The sequence below is a fragment of the Amblyomma mixtum genome, chromosome 3 (assembly GCF_055824585.1).
Source record: "Amblyomma mixtum isolate Tamu chromosome 3, ASM5582458v1, whole genome shotgun sequence".
Lineage (NCBI taxonomy): Eukaryota > Metazoa > Arthropoda > Arachnida > Ixodida > Ixodidae > Amblyomma > Amblyomma mixtum.
This window is the reverse complement of record NC_143014.1, coordinates 425,609,156-425,626,719: the sequence shown is the minus strand read 5'-3', so window position 1 is coordinate 425,626,719 and position 17,564 is coordinate 425,609,156. Positions and strand designations below refer to the sequence as shown.

Below are 17,564 nucleotides of genomic sequence, written 5' to 3'. Positions count from 1 at the left end.
TTAGTCCCAGCTCCTACCTTTTCGAAAGGAAAGGAAATAAAGAGGAAACGAAATGAAGTTCGTTTCACAATATGACATCTATAACTGCATATTCGACTGAACTTCGGAGCATTATCATTGATCGTTGTGCTGTTAAAAATAAATCTGTTTTTGTCCCATTTTGCAAAATTTCCAATTTTTCATGAAAAAAACCCTGAAAAAAAACGGTTTTTTTTTTCATGCCATTCAAAATTTCTTGAAATTTTACATCTCTAAATTCGCGAGCGCGTTTCGTAGCGGGCGACATTGGAGAGCGCGCGGGCTGCATCCTTCCTCGATCAACGTTCAGAGAGCACCTGAGAGAGCTCTGGGTGATACGACCATTGTGCAAACTTTTGACGTCAGTGCACATGCGCCGTTGTTAAACCACCTGAGCATTGCGCATGGGGCACTGCGCATGCGCAGTGTGCGCGTTTAGTGGGTATCATTAACTAACCATCATTACAGTTCGTACGTCTACTACTACACCATTACTATCATTACTGACTTTTCAAGTAACCATTATTGACAGCTGCCGCGGACGCATGGACGGACGGACACGCTGGCGAGTCATGAGCCATAAAAGGCTTTTAACTTAAAAATAGAATGAAAGCTTCGGGCGCATTAACGCTACATCCTGAGGTAGAGCCACTGGCCCGGTCGTGCATAGTATAGGCGGCCGTTATGGACAGCGTTCAGGCATACACTAGAAGGGGGATTCCCACCTGCTGCGGTGATTTGTGGCATAATGGGCGCTTTCAATGACGACTGAAAAATGCAGTCTTTAATGAGGCACTAGGAAGCGCACTGTTTACGCCCTCAAGCAGTGAGCAACGGGCGTACCGACGCAGCTGTCGCGGCGTTTCCCTGCGAGCAGTTGTCCCCGAGCAGTGGCGCCGCGGCGGGCGCACGGAGAACTAGGCCCAAGACGCCGTTTCTGTGCGACGTGGCGGGCCGCACCTCGCTTTGCGCTTTGTATCTAGCGGCCGTGTCACTACTGAGAAACCATGCAAAAAAAAAATCAACCGAAGCGCGCATGCGAAGCGTGAATTTCGTTCCGAACGTACTTTATTCACTTCTGAGGCTCTCTCCCGAGACGGAGTGGCGGAGTTGTGTGTTCAGTGCTCCGAGTTGCGCTGGTGCCAGCTCCAGTCAGAGTGGTCCGTTCGCTCCCAGCCTCCGTCCGTCGATGGTGGGTTCCTTGATGGCAGCAGGTATACCACAGGTACAGCAGCGAGGAACGGAAGCTGTTCTCTGTTGCCGCCCAAGTCGTCTTCAGCAACTACCGTGGGCAGACTAGTCGCTGTATGGGTGCCTGGTTTGTAAGTCGGGGGCCCAATAGCGTCGAGCGAACGGAAGAAAACAGTTGCAGTCACCATGGACGCCACGAATATGAAGAGGCCCAGGAACAGCAACCTCAGCATAAGCGCTTCGGAGCTGTGTTACCGCTTCCTTGCAAAACTGGCTAGGTTTCGTTTGATGTCCCATGTAACACTACTCAGGCGCAAGACAGCGTACAAAAGACTACATCGGGTTTTCACACCCCGACAGAATATAGAGTGAGGTTGTAAAGGACAACCTCTCCCGCTCCACTAATGTACCGCAGTCGAATGACTCAGCGATTCAACATCAGTCGCGTAAACTGTAGTGATATTTTTTGCACGGACGCATCACCGATTTATCGCGTACGCTGAGTGTGCTCGACAACCGGGAACGTAATAACGGGCTGCAGGCGATTTTTTCCAAGATTTGGGCGAATACCGCTAAAACGACACAGCTGTCTACATTTGGACGTGTTCGAAAATTGCGTCGCACCAAACCTGCCATGGGTTCTCACCGGCGAATGAAAAAGCCGAGTAGCAGGCTGTCACAGGAGCTGTTTTCTGCCAGATTTGCTGTTATACAGAACGGGCTAAAATTTCGATAAAATCAATGAGCCTCTGGAAGAAAAAGGAGCATTAGTCTAGTTTTTTTTCGATGCTAAGAACAGTAAAAGGGTGCAGACGAAGGTGGGACCGCACAAAAACAGCGGTGTCTAATTTTGTTGCTATGCCTTTGCGCCGTTCTTCACAGTAACCGGTACATGAAATGTAATGCTGAACCCTACAGCAAGGTTGCATCGCGTCACGGTAGATAGCGCAAGAGGCAGAACTGCAAGTCGGGATCCTAGGAGTAATAGCGGGAATTGAAAAATATGTACTTTACTTACGCCGGGCAAGCTCACATGCAAGCAAACCAAACATATCCACTGTTTCTTAATCTTGACCTATAGACCGTTTTTCTGGGCAGGTCGGGATTGTTCACAGGGAGCCACCGCGCAATTTTTTCGTGTAAAGCCACATTGTCCCAACACCCAATAATATGATGCAATATGATATTGCAATCAATATGTCCTGTAATAAAATATGCTTACGCTACATTGCAATACATTAGCATAAAAGCAGATAGGCGTAAACTGATACCCTCCACGGTGGCTCAGTGGTTAAGGCGCTGGTCTACTGAGCCGCAGTACCAGGTTTCCAGCCCGACCGTGGCGGCAGCGTTTGGATGAAGGCGAAGCGCAAAAGGCGCCCGTGTGCTGTGAGATTTGAATGCCCGTTGAAGATCCCCAGGTGGTCGAAATTATTCAGGTGCCCTCCACTATGGCACTTCTCTCTTAATATCTTCTTTCAGTCCATCCTTTATTCCTTTCCTTGCGGCGCGGTTCGGGTGCCCACCAAGATATCTGAGGCAGCTACTGCGTCATTTCCTTTCCTCAAGACCAATTTTCGATTATGAATTGACACGAGCAACGAATTTGTCCTTGGAGAGTTAGGGCTTTCTCTTCATACCGCGAAATGTAGCTAACCGCTAAAAATATTTGTTTGTGTGTGTGTTGTGGGAATCCTGGCTTTGCGCCGTCGCCTTTGCGCGGCTAGCCGGCCTCCCGCGTTGTTTCTCCTCTTTCCCTTGCTCCCGCCTCAGGCGGTGGAGAGGCGGCTGGGTGACTAATCACTGTCATTTAGCCACAGCTCCGCCCCGGCTCCCCAAGGGCCTTTGCCATTGGCGCCTTTTGGCGGGAATTTGGGACCCGCTTTGGGCGGCCGCGCGCTGCGCGACCGTCCGAGCGGGGCCCAGAGAGAGAGAGATCCCCCCGAGACAGCGTAAGGTGCGTACGTTACTGTTTGTCCGTGCCGGCCTTTGCCGTTCGGACCAGTGCTTACTCGAGCTCGCCCGCACGTGTCCTCTGACCTGCAGCGGCTCGAGCCTGTCCAGCGGGGTCCAGCGACCTCCGACAGGCGTACCTTGTGTTGATTGCCCACTCTCTCTCGCAACCGGCCCAACGGTCGACACGAGAGAGAGATCACAGCACTGCCGCGGGGACATTCTCCTGCAGCGGCGTGCTAGCGGTGCGCATTACTCGAGTCGCTTCGTGCGCGCAGCGGAGCCTTGCTCCTCGCGCGCCCCCGGGACGGGGTGACGATTGAGTGTGTGTGTACTGCTGAAGGACGACGTGAATAAACGTCTCCTTTGTGAACTTGGAGGCCTATTTCTTTGCGGCGAATCGCTCTCCTCCCAGCGGAGGTTGAGTGCGCTGCAACGGTGTCCCAGTGTGTGTGTGGTGACGGCTGATCGGGGCCCTTGGCTCGCGCGAAGCTCGAACCCGCGGTGGGTGGTGGCCTGTGTCCACGTAGGAACCCACAAGCGCCAGTTGTGGGTTTCTAAGTGGACAAAGGCCACCACCCACCGCGGGTTCGAGCTTCGCGCGAGCCAAGGGCCCCGATCAGCCGTCACCACACACCACTGGGACACCGATGCGGCGCACTCAACCTCCGCTGGGAGGAGAGCGATTCGCCGCAAAGAAATAGGCCTCCAAGTTCACAAAGGAGACGTTTATTCACGTCGTCCTTCAGCAGTACACACACACTCAATCGTCACCCCGTCCCGGGGGCGCGCGAGGAGCAAGGCTCCGCTGCGCGCACGAAGCGACCAGAGTAATGCGCGCCGCTAACACGCCGCTGCAGGAGAATGTCCCCGCGGCAGTGCTGTGATCTCTCTCTCGTGTCGACCGTTGGGCCGGTTGCGAGAGAGAGTGGGCATTCAACGCAAGGTACGCCTGTCAGAGGTCGCTGGACCCCGCTGGACAGGCTCGAGCCGCTGCAGGTCAGAGGACACGTGCGGGCGAGCTCGAGTAAACACTGGTCCCGAACGGCAAAGGCCGGCACGGACAAACAGTAACGTACGCACCTTACGCTGTCTCGGAGGGATCTCTCTCTCTCTGGGCCCCGCTCGGACGGTCGCGCGGCGCGCGGCCGCCCAAAGCGGGGTCCCGAATTCCCGCCAAAAGGCGCCAATGGCAAAGGCCCTTGGGGAGCCGGGGCGGAGCTGTGGCTAAATGACAGTGATTAGTCACCCAGCCGCCTCTCCACCGCCTGAGGCGGGAGCAAGGGAAAGAGGAGAAACAACGCGGGCGGCCGGCACAGCCGCGCAAAGGCGACGGCGCAAAGCCAGATTCCCACAGTGTTTAACAGGCAGACTTTTTAGAGCAAATATTCTTGCGAAAAACTGTACGTGCTTAAAATAGTGCGCTATAGAAGCTCCCGTTTTCACATTGTTAAAAAAATAAACGTTTCACGGGTGTCGCCGAGCCCCACGTCCGTGCCTTGGCTATATTTGGCGACATGAGAAACTTGTTCGAGCCCTCGATTTTATATCATAAATTAGTTTACAAGCCCTAAGTATCTGCTCTCGCCATGTCCTGGCTTGCGCTTACGGATTTTTTCAAGAAAACCATGAATTAGGAATCTGAACCCTGCGCTACCCGTAAGTGACGGCCGTGTTCACGGTGAGATGCGCAACATACGGGTACACTCTAAATACGAATACACCTATACCTTTAAAGGGTGTGCGCTAGAGGACAACTTTACTCCATTTTTACTCATTTCTGTTTAGAGTGTATTTGCATGAAATAATCCATGAAGTGGAAGTGGTTTCTTCATGAAATGCACGGCCACCGCCGGAACGGTTGAAATAAGTTGCACGTGTCGAAGCAGTTTGCGATTTTAAAAGAAAAGTGTCTCCGAGACTCCTGCGCGAAATGTGCAGAGTGGTCACAGCAGCAGAATGCTGAGTTGACAATTTACAAAAACTTTGTTCCTTTAAGTGCACACGTAGCGCAGTCTTCTGCTGCACAAAACCAGCTGGGTGCGTAAATGGCTCCAAGCGAGGGGCAAACAGGCTTCAGGCCAGGCATGAGAAAGTGTGCCCAGCTCAATTCGAGCGCCTACGGATGCTTCGGATCTCTGATGAACAGCGTGCATAGCTGGAAACCTACGTCCCAACAATGCGCACAAAACATCGGTGAAAACTACAGTGATGAAAACGAAACTGAACAATAAAAAAATAATCAAATCAGTACCACAGTCAACAAGCCACCAGATGTCAGTCCGAAACCGCTGCCTCCCTGGCATGCACCGGGCGTCAGTGCAGAGTGCAGGGCCTGCAGTTTTACCTGTAATAAATAGTAAGAAACTCTATGCACTGAGGATTCCTCAGCGAGGAAAATCAAGATCTTCACGTTACGACACTGCACGTTGTCATGTGCTCAATCCAGACTACCTTACGAAATCTGAAGTGCGTATAGAAACCCACACAGATGTGTGATCATAATTCAACGGAGCACCTATTCCATTTCCAGCGCAATAAGGTCTTCTCTGCAGGAGATAAATAAACATTGTTTGACCGTGAAAAAGCGCACTAACGTCCGCTACCAGCATGCACATACAACTTCAATTTCAATGCTAGCACTTTGAATGAGGCAATGCTTAAAATGTTGAAGCCAGTAGCGTCCTCCATTTAATTTTGTCAACACCCGTACCTCAGTTATTGATGTTGTTGTCTTAGTCAAATGGTATATACCCCCGATGGGGGATAGGCTAGGGTTCAATGAGAAGAAACGAAAGACACCAGCGCACACCAGTTCTTTATCTTCTTTTAGCCGCTTGCGTCAGATTCCCTTAGACCGCTGCAACAATGCGGTTCATTACGGGAAATAGGGCATGTTATTTATGTTCGGTCAACCAGTGTTAAAACTTCCATATGCATGTTCAGTGTCTAAGTGAGGAAACGATAGATTTTTTGCGCGCGCTCTTCTGACACGGAAGAGAAAAAAGACCTGTTAGTCGCCGCCTGTGCCTTGGCCAATCCGGCCAGTCCCCTGCAGTGGGCATGCGCCATTTTCTTCTTGAGAGCAACACCCGAGCGGCGCCATTCGAAGCACATCGGGAATGAGCGCAGCAGAACGGCACGTCGAGATGAGGACAGGGTACCTCTCGTTGCCAAACATCCACGTGCAACGCCCTCGGTCCCTCGACGAATGCGAGACAGCACCCGTGGAGACCCCGAGGACTGCAGCGCCTGCCAGGAGTGTGAGTCATGCCTCGCTAGGAAATACTCACGCCGAGCAGCTCCCCGTCGGGCGTATTAGCGCCGCGAATTCAATGGAACCTGCTATCGAAGTGCCTGCCGCTCCGGCGGCGAAGCGCCGCGCCTCTCTGCCATTATCGGAGCTACGGCTAAAGTATGGCTGGAGGAAACCAGAAGCCTCGCCCTTATTGCGGCGTTTCGCTTCCGCTCTGACAAGAACTGTGAGAGGAGTACGTGCGGCCTTGTCCCAAGACACAATATTTGGGAGAATGAGAATCTGGCGACGCTCCGCATCTCGCGGCGGGCGACAGAATGTTCCGCGAATGGACGGCGACATCGAGACCAGTGGTGGGCCACAGGCGCGCCCCGACGAGTTGGGGCAGCGGTTTCCAATCGACGGACAGCCTCGGGCAGCGGTGCTGCCGCCGTCTCCGGCCGCGCTCCTCGGCCGAGTCGTGCGAGCGGCCGGGAACGCGCTGCGATCAGGGCATTCTTCGCTTACGCTGTTGGCGTCGCAGCCGCTCAGCGCAGATCCAGAGGCCGGCACAGCAGCGTTGGATTCCCTGCCGACGACCGACGACTCCTCGAGCTATGAGCCCAGGGCCGCCCGCGAGCACAGCTCCGAAACGTTAATGCTGAGGCTGTTGTTCCTGGGCCTCTTCATTTTCGTGGCGTCCTTAGTGACTGCAACTGTTTTTTTCCGCTCCCTCAACGCTGTTGCCCCCCCGACCTACAAACCAGGCACCCAGGCAGCGACAAGACTGCCCACGGTGGTTGCTGAAGACGACTTGGGCGGCTACGGAGAACAGCTTCCGTTCCTCGCTGCTGTACCTGTGGTATACCTGCGGCCATCGAAGAATCCACCACCGACGGACGAGGGCTGGGAGCGAACGCACCACTCAGACTGGAGCTGGCACCAGCACAACTCGGAGAACTGAACACAGAACTCCGCCACTCCGCATCTGGAGTGAACCTCAGAAGTGAATAAAGTACGTTCTGAACGAAATTCACGCTTCGCATGCGCGCTTTGGTTGATTTTTTTTGCATGGTTTCTCATTAGTGATGTTTCTTTACGCTTAAAGATGACAGTTTTTAGGCGTTACCACCGCTCTGCCTCATGTTTTGTATGCGATCAGGTGCTGTTTCACGCTTGACAGATGGGGCACGGACCCATTCTGGGGCACGTATACTCTGCTCAGCAATCCTCACCCCGCCCTCATCTGCGTCAAGGCCTCAGAAATGGGTGGTGGCGTTGACAGCGTGCGCGAGCGCGTTACCAGGAATTTGAGACAGCGGTCTAGTTACCTTGCTTTGCCATCACGTGACGCATGGCAATAAACTAGTCGCTGTAGTTTTTTGTGGGAAAAAAATGGATGTGGCTTAGCTTGGTTAAGCCCGGTAATTGCGAAAGCAATAACCGTAGCTACGCCATGGTTCAGCTGGTAGTGTAGATGGTGGTGGTGCTTGTGGTTAGACTTGTGGTGATGCATCGGTTATACAATCCAATCCAATCCGCGCCGCGCGCGGCGGGCGCACGAGTTGAACTCCAAACACACTTGCGCCGCGCGTCACCGCGCGCCAGGCGTCGCGCCCGTCAGCCAGAACCAGTCTGCGCATGCGTGCGGTGTCACACGCGAGCAGCGCGAGCGTCGACGCTCCGATCTGTCCCTGCCAGATATTTGGCGCGCGTGCGGGTTTTGCAAGTTCTTAGATACGGCATCACAGTGAAAAGGCATGCTTAATTATTTGTGTACCTAATACATTCCACACGTTTTAAAATCATTTAATTACGCCAATTACTGCCTCGCACCACTCTTGGCAGTCGAACTGCTTCTAGCAACATGAACCCAGACGCGATCGGCGCGAGCAGCCACCACGCGCGGCCTCATCTCGCGACGGCACAAGTTGGAGCCCTGCTCTTGCAGCTGTGACGTCACACCGCTAGGCGCGCCGCTCAAGGTCAATAGTAGCTACCGCGGCCTCGCCACGCGAGGAGCTGAAAGTGAAAGTAGTATTGCTTCGCAATAACAGAAAACTGGCGGGGACACTTAAGCTCCGTTATAAGGGTATGATGCGATAGTGTTAATGGGTTACTGCCGATATATACGCAGAACTAGACATTCTCTAAATTTATAGATAGCTCGGCGTCCACATACCACTCGTAACGCTGTGGTGCTGTGGCGCAGTGGTTAAGTGATGCGCCATTGCCATGCGTTGGCACGTGCTGCTATTGGTGGGGCTTTTGAGATCCAGGTTGCTCTTCCCGCCCAACCTCTCGCGACCAGTCATTAATTTAACTGCCACCTGCCACTGTGGTCGATTTGCCCACAATCCGGTCGGCAGATTGTGTTGACACTACAAGGTCACGTGACCTAGGTGACCCAGGTTGCCTGAGCGGCCGGTTGCTCCGTCTGCGAGGCTTGAAACGCTCGCCAATGCCGGCAATGCCGACATTGGGGTGCTAACGCACGCACGTTAAAATATACACTGAGGTAGCAATCTGAGATTATCTGTGCGATGTTATGTTAGATCAGTCCCCTACGGCGCAAGGTATTACAGTGATGCAAAATTTGATGTAGTCGAGCTATTTATCAAGCGTTCAGCTATCGCTATAAAATAATTACAAAGCCAAACACTTTGCGAGTGCAAATCATTAGAACGGAGGCAAAGCTGTGAACACGCCACCAATACGGAGCACACTCTGGTTCAATATCGGTCTGGTCGTACAGTTCTTGAAGAGGAACAATCATTTGGCTATGAGATTTCGTAGAAATAACTAATTCACAGTATCGGCTTATCGTGCGAGTTTTCCATAGGCTATGTAGTTCAGTTAGGATCTTTTGAGCTTCATCAACATATTGCAAAGCAGTAAGATACCGTAGTTTAATTCGCCTCTTCAATAGTCGCCTGTAGGGCATTCGAAAACAATATTTACTCTTCACAATTAATGGAGCAGTCCTCAAGTGTCTTTAGAATGTCACATAGACGTCAATTAACCGGACACAAAAATTCACCTTTTTCTGAAGGGACGTCTTCACGGGCAAGGTCTCGGTGTGCAGCTTGTAAAGCACGTGGTGGCGTACGTTCACGCACGAGCACATGTCCAGCCAGTCCAGAATACATTGAACGGTAAATTGGCGTGGATGCACAGGCTTACAGCCTTACAACGTGAGATGGAACAACCTTGTGAAAATGTCAGTTCTGGAGAATTTTTCTCCTTGTTCCGACATACGCAGTGTTCAACAATGGAAACCCCAATCCGTGCTCTACATGTCACCTAAAGGACATTCTATAGCTAGGGGCAACTAAAAGGAAAAAAAAATAATAGCCCCTGCCTGCATCGCTTGCATAGAGCAGGCTGAATCCGATTACAAAACTTGAGAAAGTCCTTGGGAAATGTTAGTTTCTCCGCCGGAAGGTGGAAAAGTAAAATAAAAGAGGGAGGAGGGGGGAGTGTGCGATAGTGACCTACAGGCAGGGTAGCGGGCCCGGAGAGCCTTCCCTTATCTTCCCTGAGAAGTAGCGGTAAGGATGGGCTATAACGATGCGATGTGAGGTTGTCAGGAAACGGGTTATGGGAATTTGGACGGTAATGGGGGCAGCGAGATTTTTGCTCTGATCTTTCAATTTGTCTTGACTCCATTACTGACCTCCCTGGCCAGGACAGGGAGGTCATCAAGATTGTCCACTGGCGCATCCCCCACTCACGAGATGCCCGACCAGCCACAAACGCAACGGTCTCCGACCACCGGAGACAAGAGAACCTAACACGGGGTCAGCTCTCTAGGGCCCCTCCACGACTCAAGGGGTATTTCCAATCGACTAGCTACTAGCCGTCGAGTGCTTTTCGCTGTTTTTCAGACACAGGAAGTATACATGGTGTGATCCGGCCAGTAGAGGTTTAGTTAGTGAGCCTATGAGCCCTCCGGCCCTGGTCATCGTGTCCTAACACCTCCAAGGGGACCCGCGCGTGCTTCCAACCAACCAACCGCGCACTTCTTATTTCCTCCCCTAGCTCGCTTCGCACCTACAAAGTGTTCAAGGCAGGGCTGACCGGGCCACATACCAAGAACTGGGCTTAGGGTGAGATTACCTGGCCTACTCCGCCGGTACACCACAACATCGGCTGTTTTGAAGGCGGAAGCCTTTAATGCCTCATCTTTGTAAGCAGGAGTATTCGACAGAAATGGCACACTATTGAATTGGTCGAAATGGTCATTACGTCGAAGTGCGCGAATTTCAAACGCGGTCAACTGTGCTTCGGCTAGTAACCATGCAACCAAATAAAGGGATGGTATAGTGATGCTCCAAGTAAGTGTGACTGAGTTTAGTTAATTAGTTAATGAACTAATTAACCTGATGAACCTTTGTAGTAAGACCAGAAAAATAAATAAAACATAGTAGGAAATTGGTCGAGTTGGGGAATCTAGCAGGGTCTCCGGAGTGTGAGACGAGCACGCTAACCACTCCTCTATGCCAGCTAGATGGTTCGGAATGAACAATGACGCGTATAGTGAATATGGTGTCTTCGTTCACTCCCGTCTTCCTCCCTTCCCTTACGGCGAGGTTCGGGTGTCCATCGAGACATTGCAGACAGATACATTTCCTTTCCTTAAAAAGGAATTTACCGACGAGCAAGGCGTAGAGCCGAACGGGCGATGGCGTTCTGTGGACTCCCTTCCAGCGTTGCAAGGCGCTGTAGCGTTCCACTCTTAGAGGCGAAGCTTAACGTCTTAACCACACATCAGTGACACAAGCAGCAATACCGCGCTTAGGGCTTCCGCCTCACCGGACTTTAGGTCAAAAAAGTGCCACCCCTGAATCTTTTGCGTTCGGTCGTACTACTACGGCCTTCTCGGCGTCCCGCAGCGACCTGTACGGCCCTGTGGTCGGCCTAAGAGAGCTTCCCCGAGGCACCGTTTAGAGCCCGGGTACTGCAAACCCCCGCGCGGATCTGGTTTCGGTGCATTGGTAGCCAGACGGTGCGTCGGTAGCCAGACATGCATGCCCCCGCGCGCGGAGGCAGGTAGTATGTATTTGGAAACGTTTTAATCTTTGTACATGCCTTCCATGCCGGATTTTCTTGGTGCAACCTGAGTATAAACCCATGCCTGCCTCCGCTCAGGCGTCGGACCTCGCGAGCGCAACTGGCCCTCACAGTCGCGTGGGAGTCGCTGTCACTCCCATGGGGTTCGCATCCCCAGAAGATGGGTACCGGCCATACTCATCCCCCCCGCTGGCGTTGTCTCAGAACAGTCTAGTTGCCAAAACTACACCGATCCGAAACTAGTGGCGGGGGGGGGGGGGGGGGGGGGTCACGTGCAGGCCGCACAGTCAGATTTTCGCCCCACCCGAAAGGACAAAATTAATTTATTCCTTTCCATAGGCATACATTGTTTAAACTTTGAAGGGTTTTGGAACAAACGGTAGGTAAGGCGTCGATAGTCTGCTGCCTTTGACCTGTGTTCGAGATCACCTGGAACCTAAATCTCGTGGCAAAACTCTTTCTGTTATCTGTACGATTAGTCATACCAAAAAACGGGAGACCTGAGTCATTTTTTCGCTTTAACTTCGGTTCTACGACATCCGAAGACGTGGTCCTGTTGCTAGAGCTTCTAGTAAGTCCACCAAAGTACCAATTAAATGATAACTAATTGACTTTATATGTATATTCATTTTATTTATTTATTTAACTCAGTAATTAAGCAACTAGATCAGTTCGCTTAAGTAATCGATGAACTTCTCAAGTAATTGATCTTAGGAATTAATTGAGCCCATTAATAACCTGCAATTAAGAAATCGTTTTAGTCATTCAATTCGGTATAATTAAGTCAACTTAATTGAGCAATTACTTCACGAATTCGATGAAGGTGAACGAAGGTTGTGCATTTGCTCATATATATATATATATATATATAGACAGGGTGTCCCAGCTAAATGTAACCACGCTTGTAAAAAAGAGGATGTTGCCTAGCCCAGTGAGACCAACTGAGGGTTGTTGAAAGTCGCGTGTCCTAGCCTGGGTTAGTTTTTTATTATGCAAAAGTAAGTAATTAGCAGAGACTAATTAGCTAACTTTTTAATTATTGCCTCCAGGAAGAAAGTGTCAATACAGGAGTTGTAGATCCCATAGAAAAATAACCATTTGCTGTATTCGCAACCAAGTACCACTGATACAGCCTCTTTTATTTGCCTTAAGGCTGTTTCACACGAGAGCGATTTCTCTCGCGATTCTTGCCGCCGCCGCCCTGCAGCCGGTTTAGCGCGCCGCGCGGAGGCTCGCAGGGCGAAAGCGGCGATATTCCAACGTGTTGGAAATCCATCGCCGCGGCAGAGCGACAGCGCCGCTGCCAACCAATGACTGTGCGGCTGAAAGCCACGTGACAGTAGGAGAGGGACCTTGCGGGAAAACTTGCGCATGCATTGTTTACGGAGAGCACGTGTATCCAGTGGCCATACGCACGTGCGCGGAAATGCCGCAGACGACATTCAACGAACTGCTGATCGCAGAAGTTTGAAACGGCCGCTACTGTAGAATGTGAGGGACAAAAATTTCAGAAATAAGGTCTTGAAACAGCCCCTGTGGGAAGAAGTGACGACCGCCCTGAAAATAATTGACGACACCAGTGAGTATAATAACGCATGAGTTGCAGCGCTGAGCGCAACGATTGTCAGAAATCTTTTGCAGTACGGTTGTTTGAATTACTTTGTTTTCGCAGAAACTTCATGACGCTTTTCTGGCTCTGCACAACAAATTTTTCTCGCTACTCCGTTCATCCTGGGAGCTGGTCAATAACTGTTTGTCACCGCGGATTGCTGCATGTCCGATTTTTAAAGATGTGTCGTCTGCAGTGAGAATTTGTAAATATACCCTGCTTCACGCAGCTGTGAGGGAATTTTTGAGGACTTTTACTAAGTCCCTGTGCAGCTTTCTCGTTAGTCACCATGCGCACAGCATGCTCATGTTTGATGCAAAACAGTGCATAGTTTGCTGGTACCGGCTTTGCGAGCACGCTTTTTTTGTTGCACTATTGCGGATAATTATGCCTACTTGTACACAATTTTAGCCCTCATGTTTGCAGTTCGTTGCTTTTATGTTTTCAAAACACTTTGCTGTATAATGAATCTATATTTCAGTAACAGCTGAAGAGGTGTTCACGAGGTGGGAAAACCTTAAAGACACAGAAAAACACATAAAGATGAAAAAGATGGCAAAAGGAGGGGAGCAGGAGCCAGTTCAAAAGCAGTATGGCCATTCATGCTGCAAATGGAGTTTCTGAGAGACACCATTTAACCCCGGCAGTAAGCAGAAAGCATGATTTTTTATCTTTTTATTGCAACGCTCACAGCTTATTCCGCAATACATATTCAAATAACCAAGAATATGTGCACACACTTGAGAACTGCATAAAATAAGAGGCTGGCAAACAAGCTAATAGAAATGACATCATAAGGGCCAGACTTGTATGCAAACCTTACATCAGTTAAATGTAATCAGGCAGCGATTCACCTCTCTAAAAGTATTTTACATAAATGTCTCGAATTATTAAACAAGTCACACATGCCTACATGGAAAAGATTGGTTGTTAGATGATCAGAACCAAAACCACTGTGAGCATTCACTGCTTTAAGAAGAAATGCATAAGCAAGTGACTAACAGCCTGCACTTTCTACCCAGGAGCTTTTGCAACCTATCAGAACCTCCTGAACCACAAGCAGCCAGCGCAGCGGCCTGCAGCAACCCTGCAGCTGATGACAGGCGAACAGCTGATGCCAGTCCCTGTGCTAGCCCAACTGCTGTAGAAGCAGTGGTACCAGACCACATATATGAAAGCATATTTAAAGGCCCAGGCTAGCCAGGCAATGCGGATGAGCCTCAGACAACAAATGCAGCTGACACATTGCAAAATGTACCACGTAGGCAACTTATACGTGCGAAACGTAGAAGAGAAGTTGAAGCTGCAGACGCAGAACTTCAGGCTCTGCGAGGTGCCATTGCTGTGCATAAGCCCATGCGTCCTTCGGCTCATTTTCTTATGTCCCTGCAGCCTCAACTAGAAGCGACACCGTCCCACATGCAGACAGATTTGAAAATGGAACTGCTTCACATTTGTGAATTGTACAGCTAGAGAATATACCCTCCTAGCCTTGCTGCACAACAGCCATGAATAAAAACTGCTTTTCTGGTAAGTGCATTCTTTTACTGCACTCAATTGCTCTATCAACACGCACCCACAACAGTGGGTCAGTGGTTAAGGTGCTCAACTGCTACGTTGGTGTTTCAGAGTTCAATCCCGAATGCGTTTCGACAGGAGTAAAGTGCAGTATGTACCCGTAAGCTGTGAGATGTCAATGCATGTTGAAGGACCCTGAATTGTCTAAATTTACGGTTTGTTCCTAGCTGGAGTTCCTTTGGGATGCTAATTTCAACCACAAAAGATCAAACACACAAGAGGAAAAAAAAGGCAGGATGCAGGTGCAAGCACTGTTCAGTTTAATACCTTAAATGTCCGACCTAGGGGCACTACATAATGGGTGGTTGCTTATATAAATGGTCAGGATCATGATTCACAGTTCAAAGCAAGGACGGTCATAAGCCGCAAGAAAGATGAAGAGGTAGTAGAAGCAATCTTACGTGGAAGGCCAATCCAATCTTTGACAGTTTGGAAAAAAAAAAGTGAAGGTGATTGTATGAGCACCTGGGCGCGCAACTTGGAGTGGCAACTTCTATAAAAAATTCGAGCTGTTGGTGTGACATATGGCACTTGATTAAGGGATGAAAAGAAAAACTTACGATACAGTGAAAGACTGGAAATGCGACGTCTACATGGAAGCGTTGGAAAACATGATTCTGCTTTTAGAGATAAAGCGCTGATGTGGTATCAATCACGAATAAATACAGGTAGAGAAATCAAGAAGAGGGGGATAGGGAGAAAGGGTAGGTGGGGGATTATATATACTATGTACAGAATATATGCAAGATTCAGTGCCGTAGCCCAGCTGACGCCCACTGTCATGGCACAGCTCCTTGGCTGCTGGTGAAATGAGACCTGAATAGGTCTCTTGTAGCAGCTGCGGAGCGGCTGTGGTTGTGCCCCACTGGAGGCTCGAGGTTCAGCACTGCTGCATCTCCTGCTGCTCGCCACTGGCCTTCAGTCACGTTTCCAAAGTCGTCCTCCAAGTCAGCATAGTTTGCAGGCAAGTAGACCTGTCCTCCAAGAGGAAATTGTGCAAGGCGCAGGAGGACATTACGACGTGTCCACATTTTCTGGTAACAAGTTAATAACTCGGCGGAAAATTCTAAACCTAGAAGACATGACCCCGAAAGCATTTTCCACATACCTCTTGGAAAAAAAAGATACAAATTAATTTCAGTGTGGACAGCAGATACAGATGTATAGCACTGAATTGTTTGCCCTAGCTTGGGGATGACACACTTGTAATAACTCAATTGTGCTGTTAAACAAACCTTGCACGGCTCAGTCGATAGTTGAATATCCTCTTTCCTTTATCCAGTCCTCTGCCTGGAAAAGGTCGGAGGAAGTCTGGAACTTTTCCCCAACAAACACATACGGGGCCACAGTTGAGGTACTGGGCAAGCGATTTGGCAGTGGGAGACTTAGCAAACCTCTTTCCAGGCATTTGCCAAACCTGGAGGCTGCAAGCGTGCCACCGTCACTTTGCTTTCCGTATCCGCCGACATCAATGACTACGAACCGCAGGTTGCTGTCAGCCACGGCCATCAATACTATAGAGTATTTACCCTGTAATGAAAGCATGAAAACAGTAAGAAAAAAAGGCATCTACGCACACTTTACCTTATAGTTGAAATAAAGGCTGTCAGAGTTTGGTGGGGCCTGAATTTGGACGTGTTTGCCGTCCACCGCACCTACGCACTGCGGGAAGTTCCATTTTTCCCGAAAGCCGTCCTCAATATTCTGCCAGTTGGCTGTTGTCGGAGCCTGCAGTCATGACGAAAGACACTTAAAGCATTTGATGGCAGACACTTAAAGAATTATCTGCATAAAAACACGAAGCAAGCAAACCAAACAAGGGTGCAGCGAGAAGGCCCCGTTCCAGTATTTTTTTTCTCTCCCTGCTTTGTTCAGTGCCTTCCTTTCTGTTTTAAACAAGTTTAGCAACATACATTGATCATTAGAATTTTGAGTTTTAAAGCAAATGCTCATGAACGCCAACTCTTGTTTTGACTGTATTAGAGGGATTTAAACTAGGTGCACACCACTTCTAAAAAAACATTCTCTTCTCCAAGAGAAGTGGAATGCTTTTTTGCTTGGGATTTTCAAACGAACAATTGAGCATTGTATGGAGTATGGTATCGAGCAAAATCTGAATGCATGCTTTTTGTTGCATTTCCACAAGTCTTTCTTTGAGGTATGTGGCGGTGGTGTCCACCTGCAAAAGAACGTGCTTTTGCACAATATTTTGTGCTTAGCAATGCTAAATCGCGAGCCATTTTTTTTTACCCGTTGGCACTCGGAGTGACTTAAGAGCATATATATATATATGAGAGAAGCCAACAGCCACAGAAACCAAGGGAACTCAGGGGATTCTTTTTATATTTATCGACTTTGTGGTGTTGATCAATGGAGAATATTACTGAATATGTTATCGTTTAAATATAATTGATTAGAAAAGCAGAAGAAAAAACCCGACATGCCACCGGTAGGAACAAAACCCACGACCTCCGAATTACGCATCCGGTGCTCTACCAACTGAGCTACGGCGACGGCTGACTGATGTTCTGCTTTCGGGGGTATATATGATTACAAGGGACTTAACCTTGAGAGTGTTCACCAGCGCCACCCACGTTCATAAGCGGCGAACGTAGTACGTCCTGAGTTACCGCTGGTGTGAGGTGTAGCGTTATCGAACGACGAGGGTGGTAGCTGTGTGAGAACCCTCTTGTGCTTAATAAGGCATCAAGGCTGCCAGAACCGAGCCCTCCTTAAGCAATTAAGCAGAGCACCGGACGCGTAATTCGGAGGTCGTGGGTTCGGTTCCCACCGGTGGCATGTGGTTGTCTTTTCTTCTGCTTTTCTAATCAATTATATTTAAATGATAGCATATTCAGTAATATTCTCCATTGATCAACACCACTAAGTGGATAAATATCACGAAAA

At 49.7% G+C, this 17,564-nt stretch overlaps 1 pseudogene; it reads right to left on the bottom strand.

Annotated features, from left to right (window-relative positions):
• Positions 1–15,406: 15,406 nt before the first annotated feature.
• On the bottom strand, positions 15,407–16,166 carry LOC149357962 (uncharacterized; annotated as a pseudogene).
• Between the last annotated feature and the right edge of the window lie 1,398 nt (positions 16,167–17,564).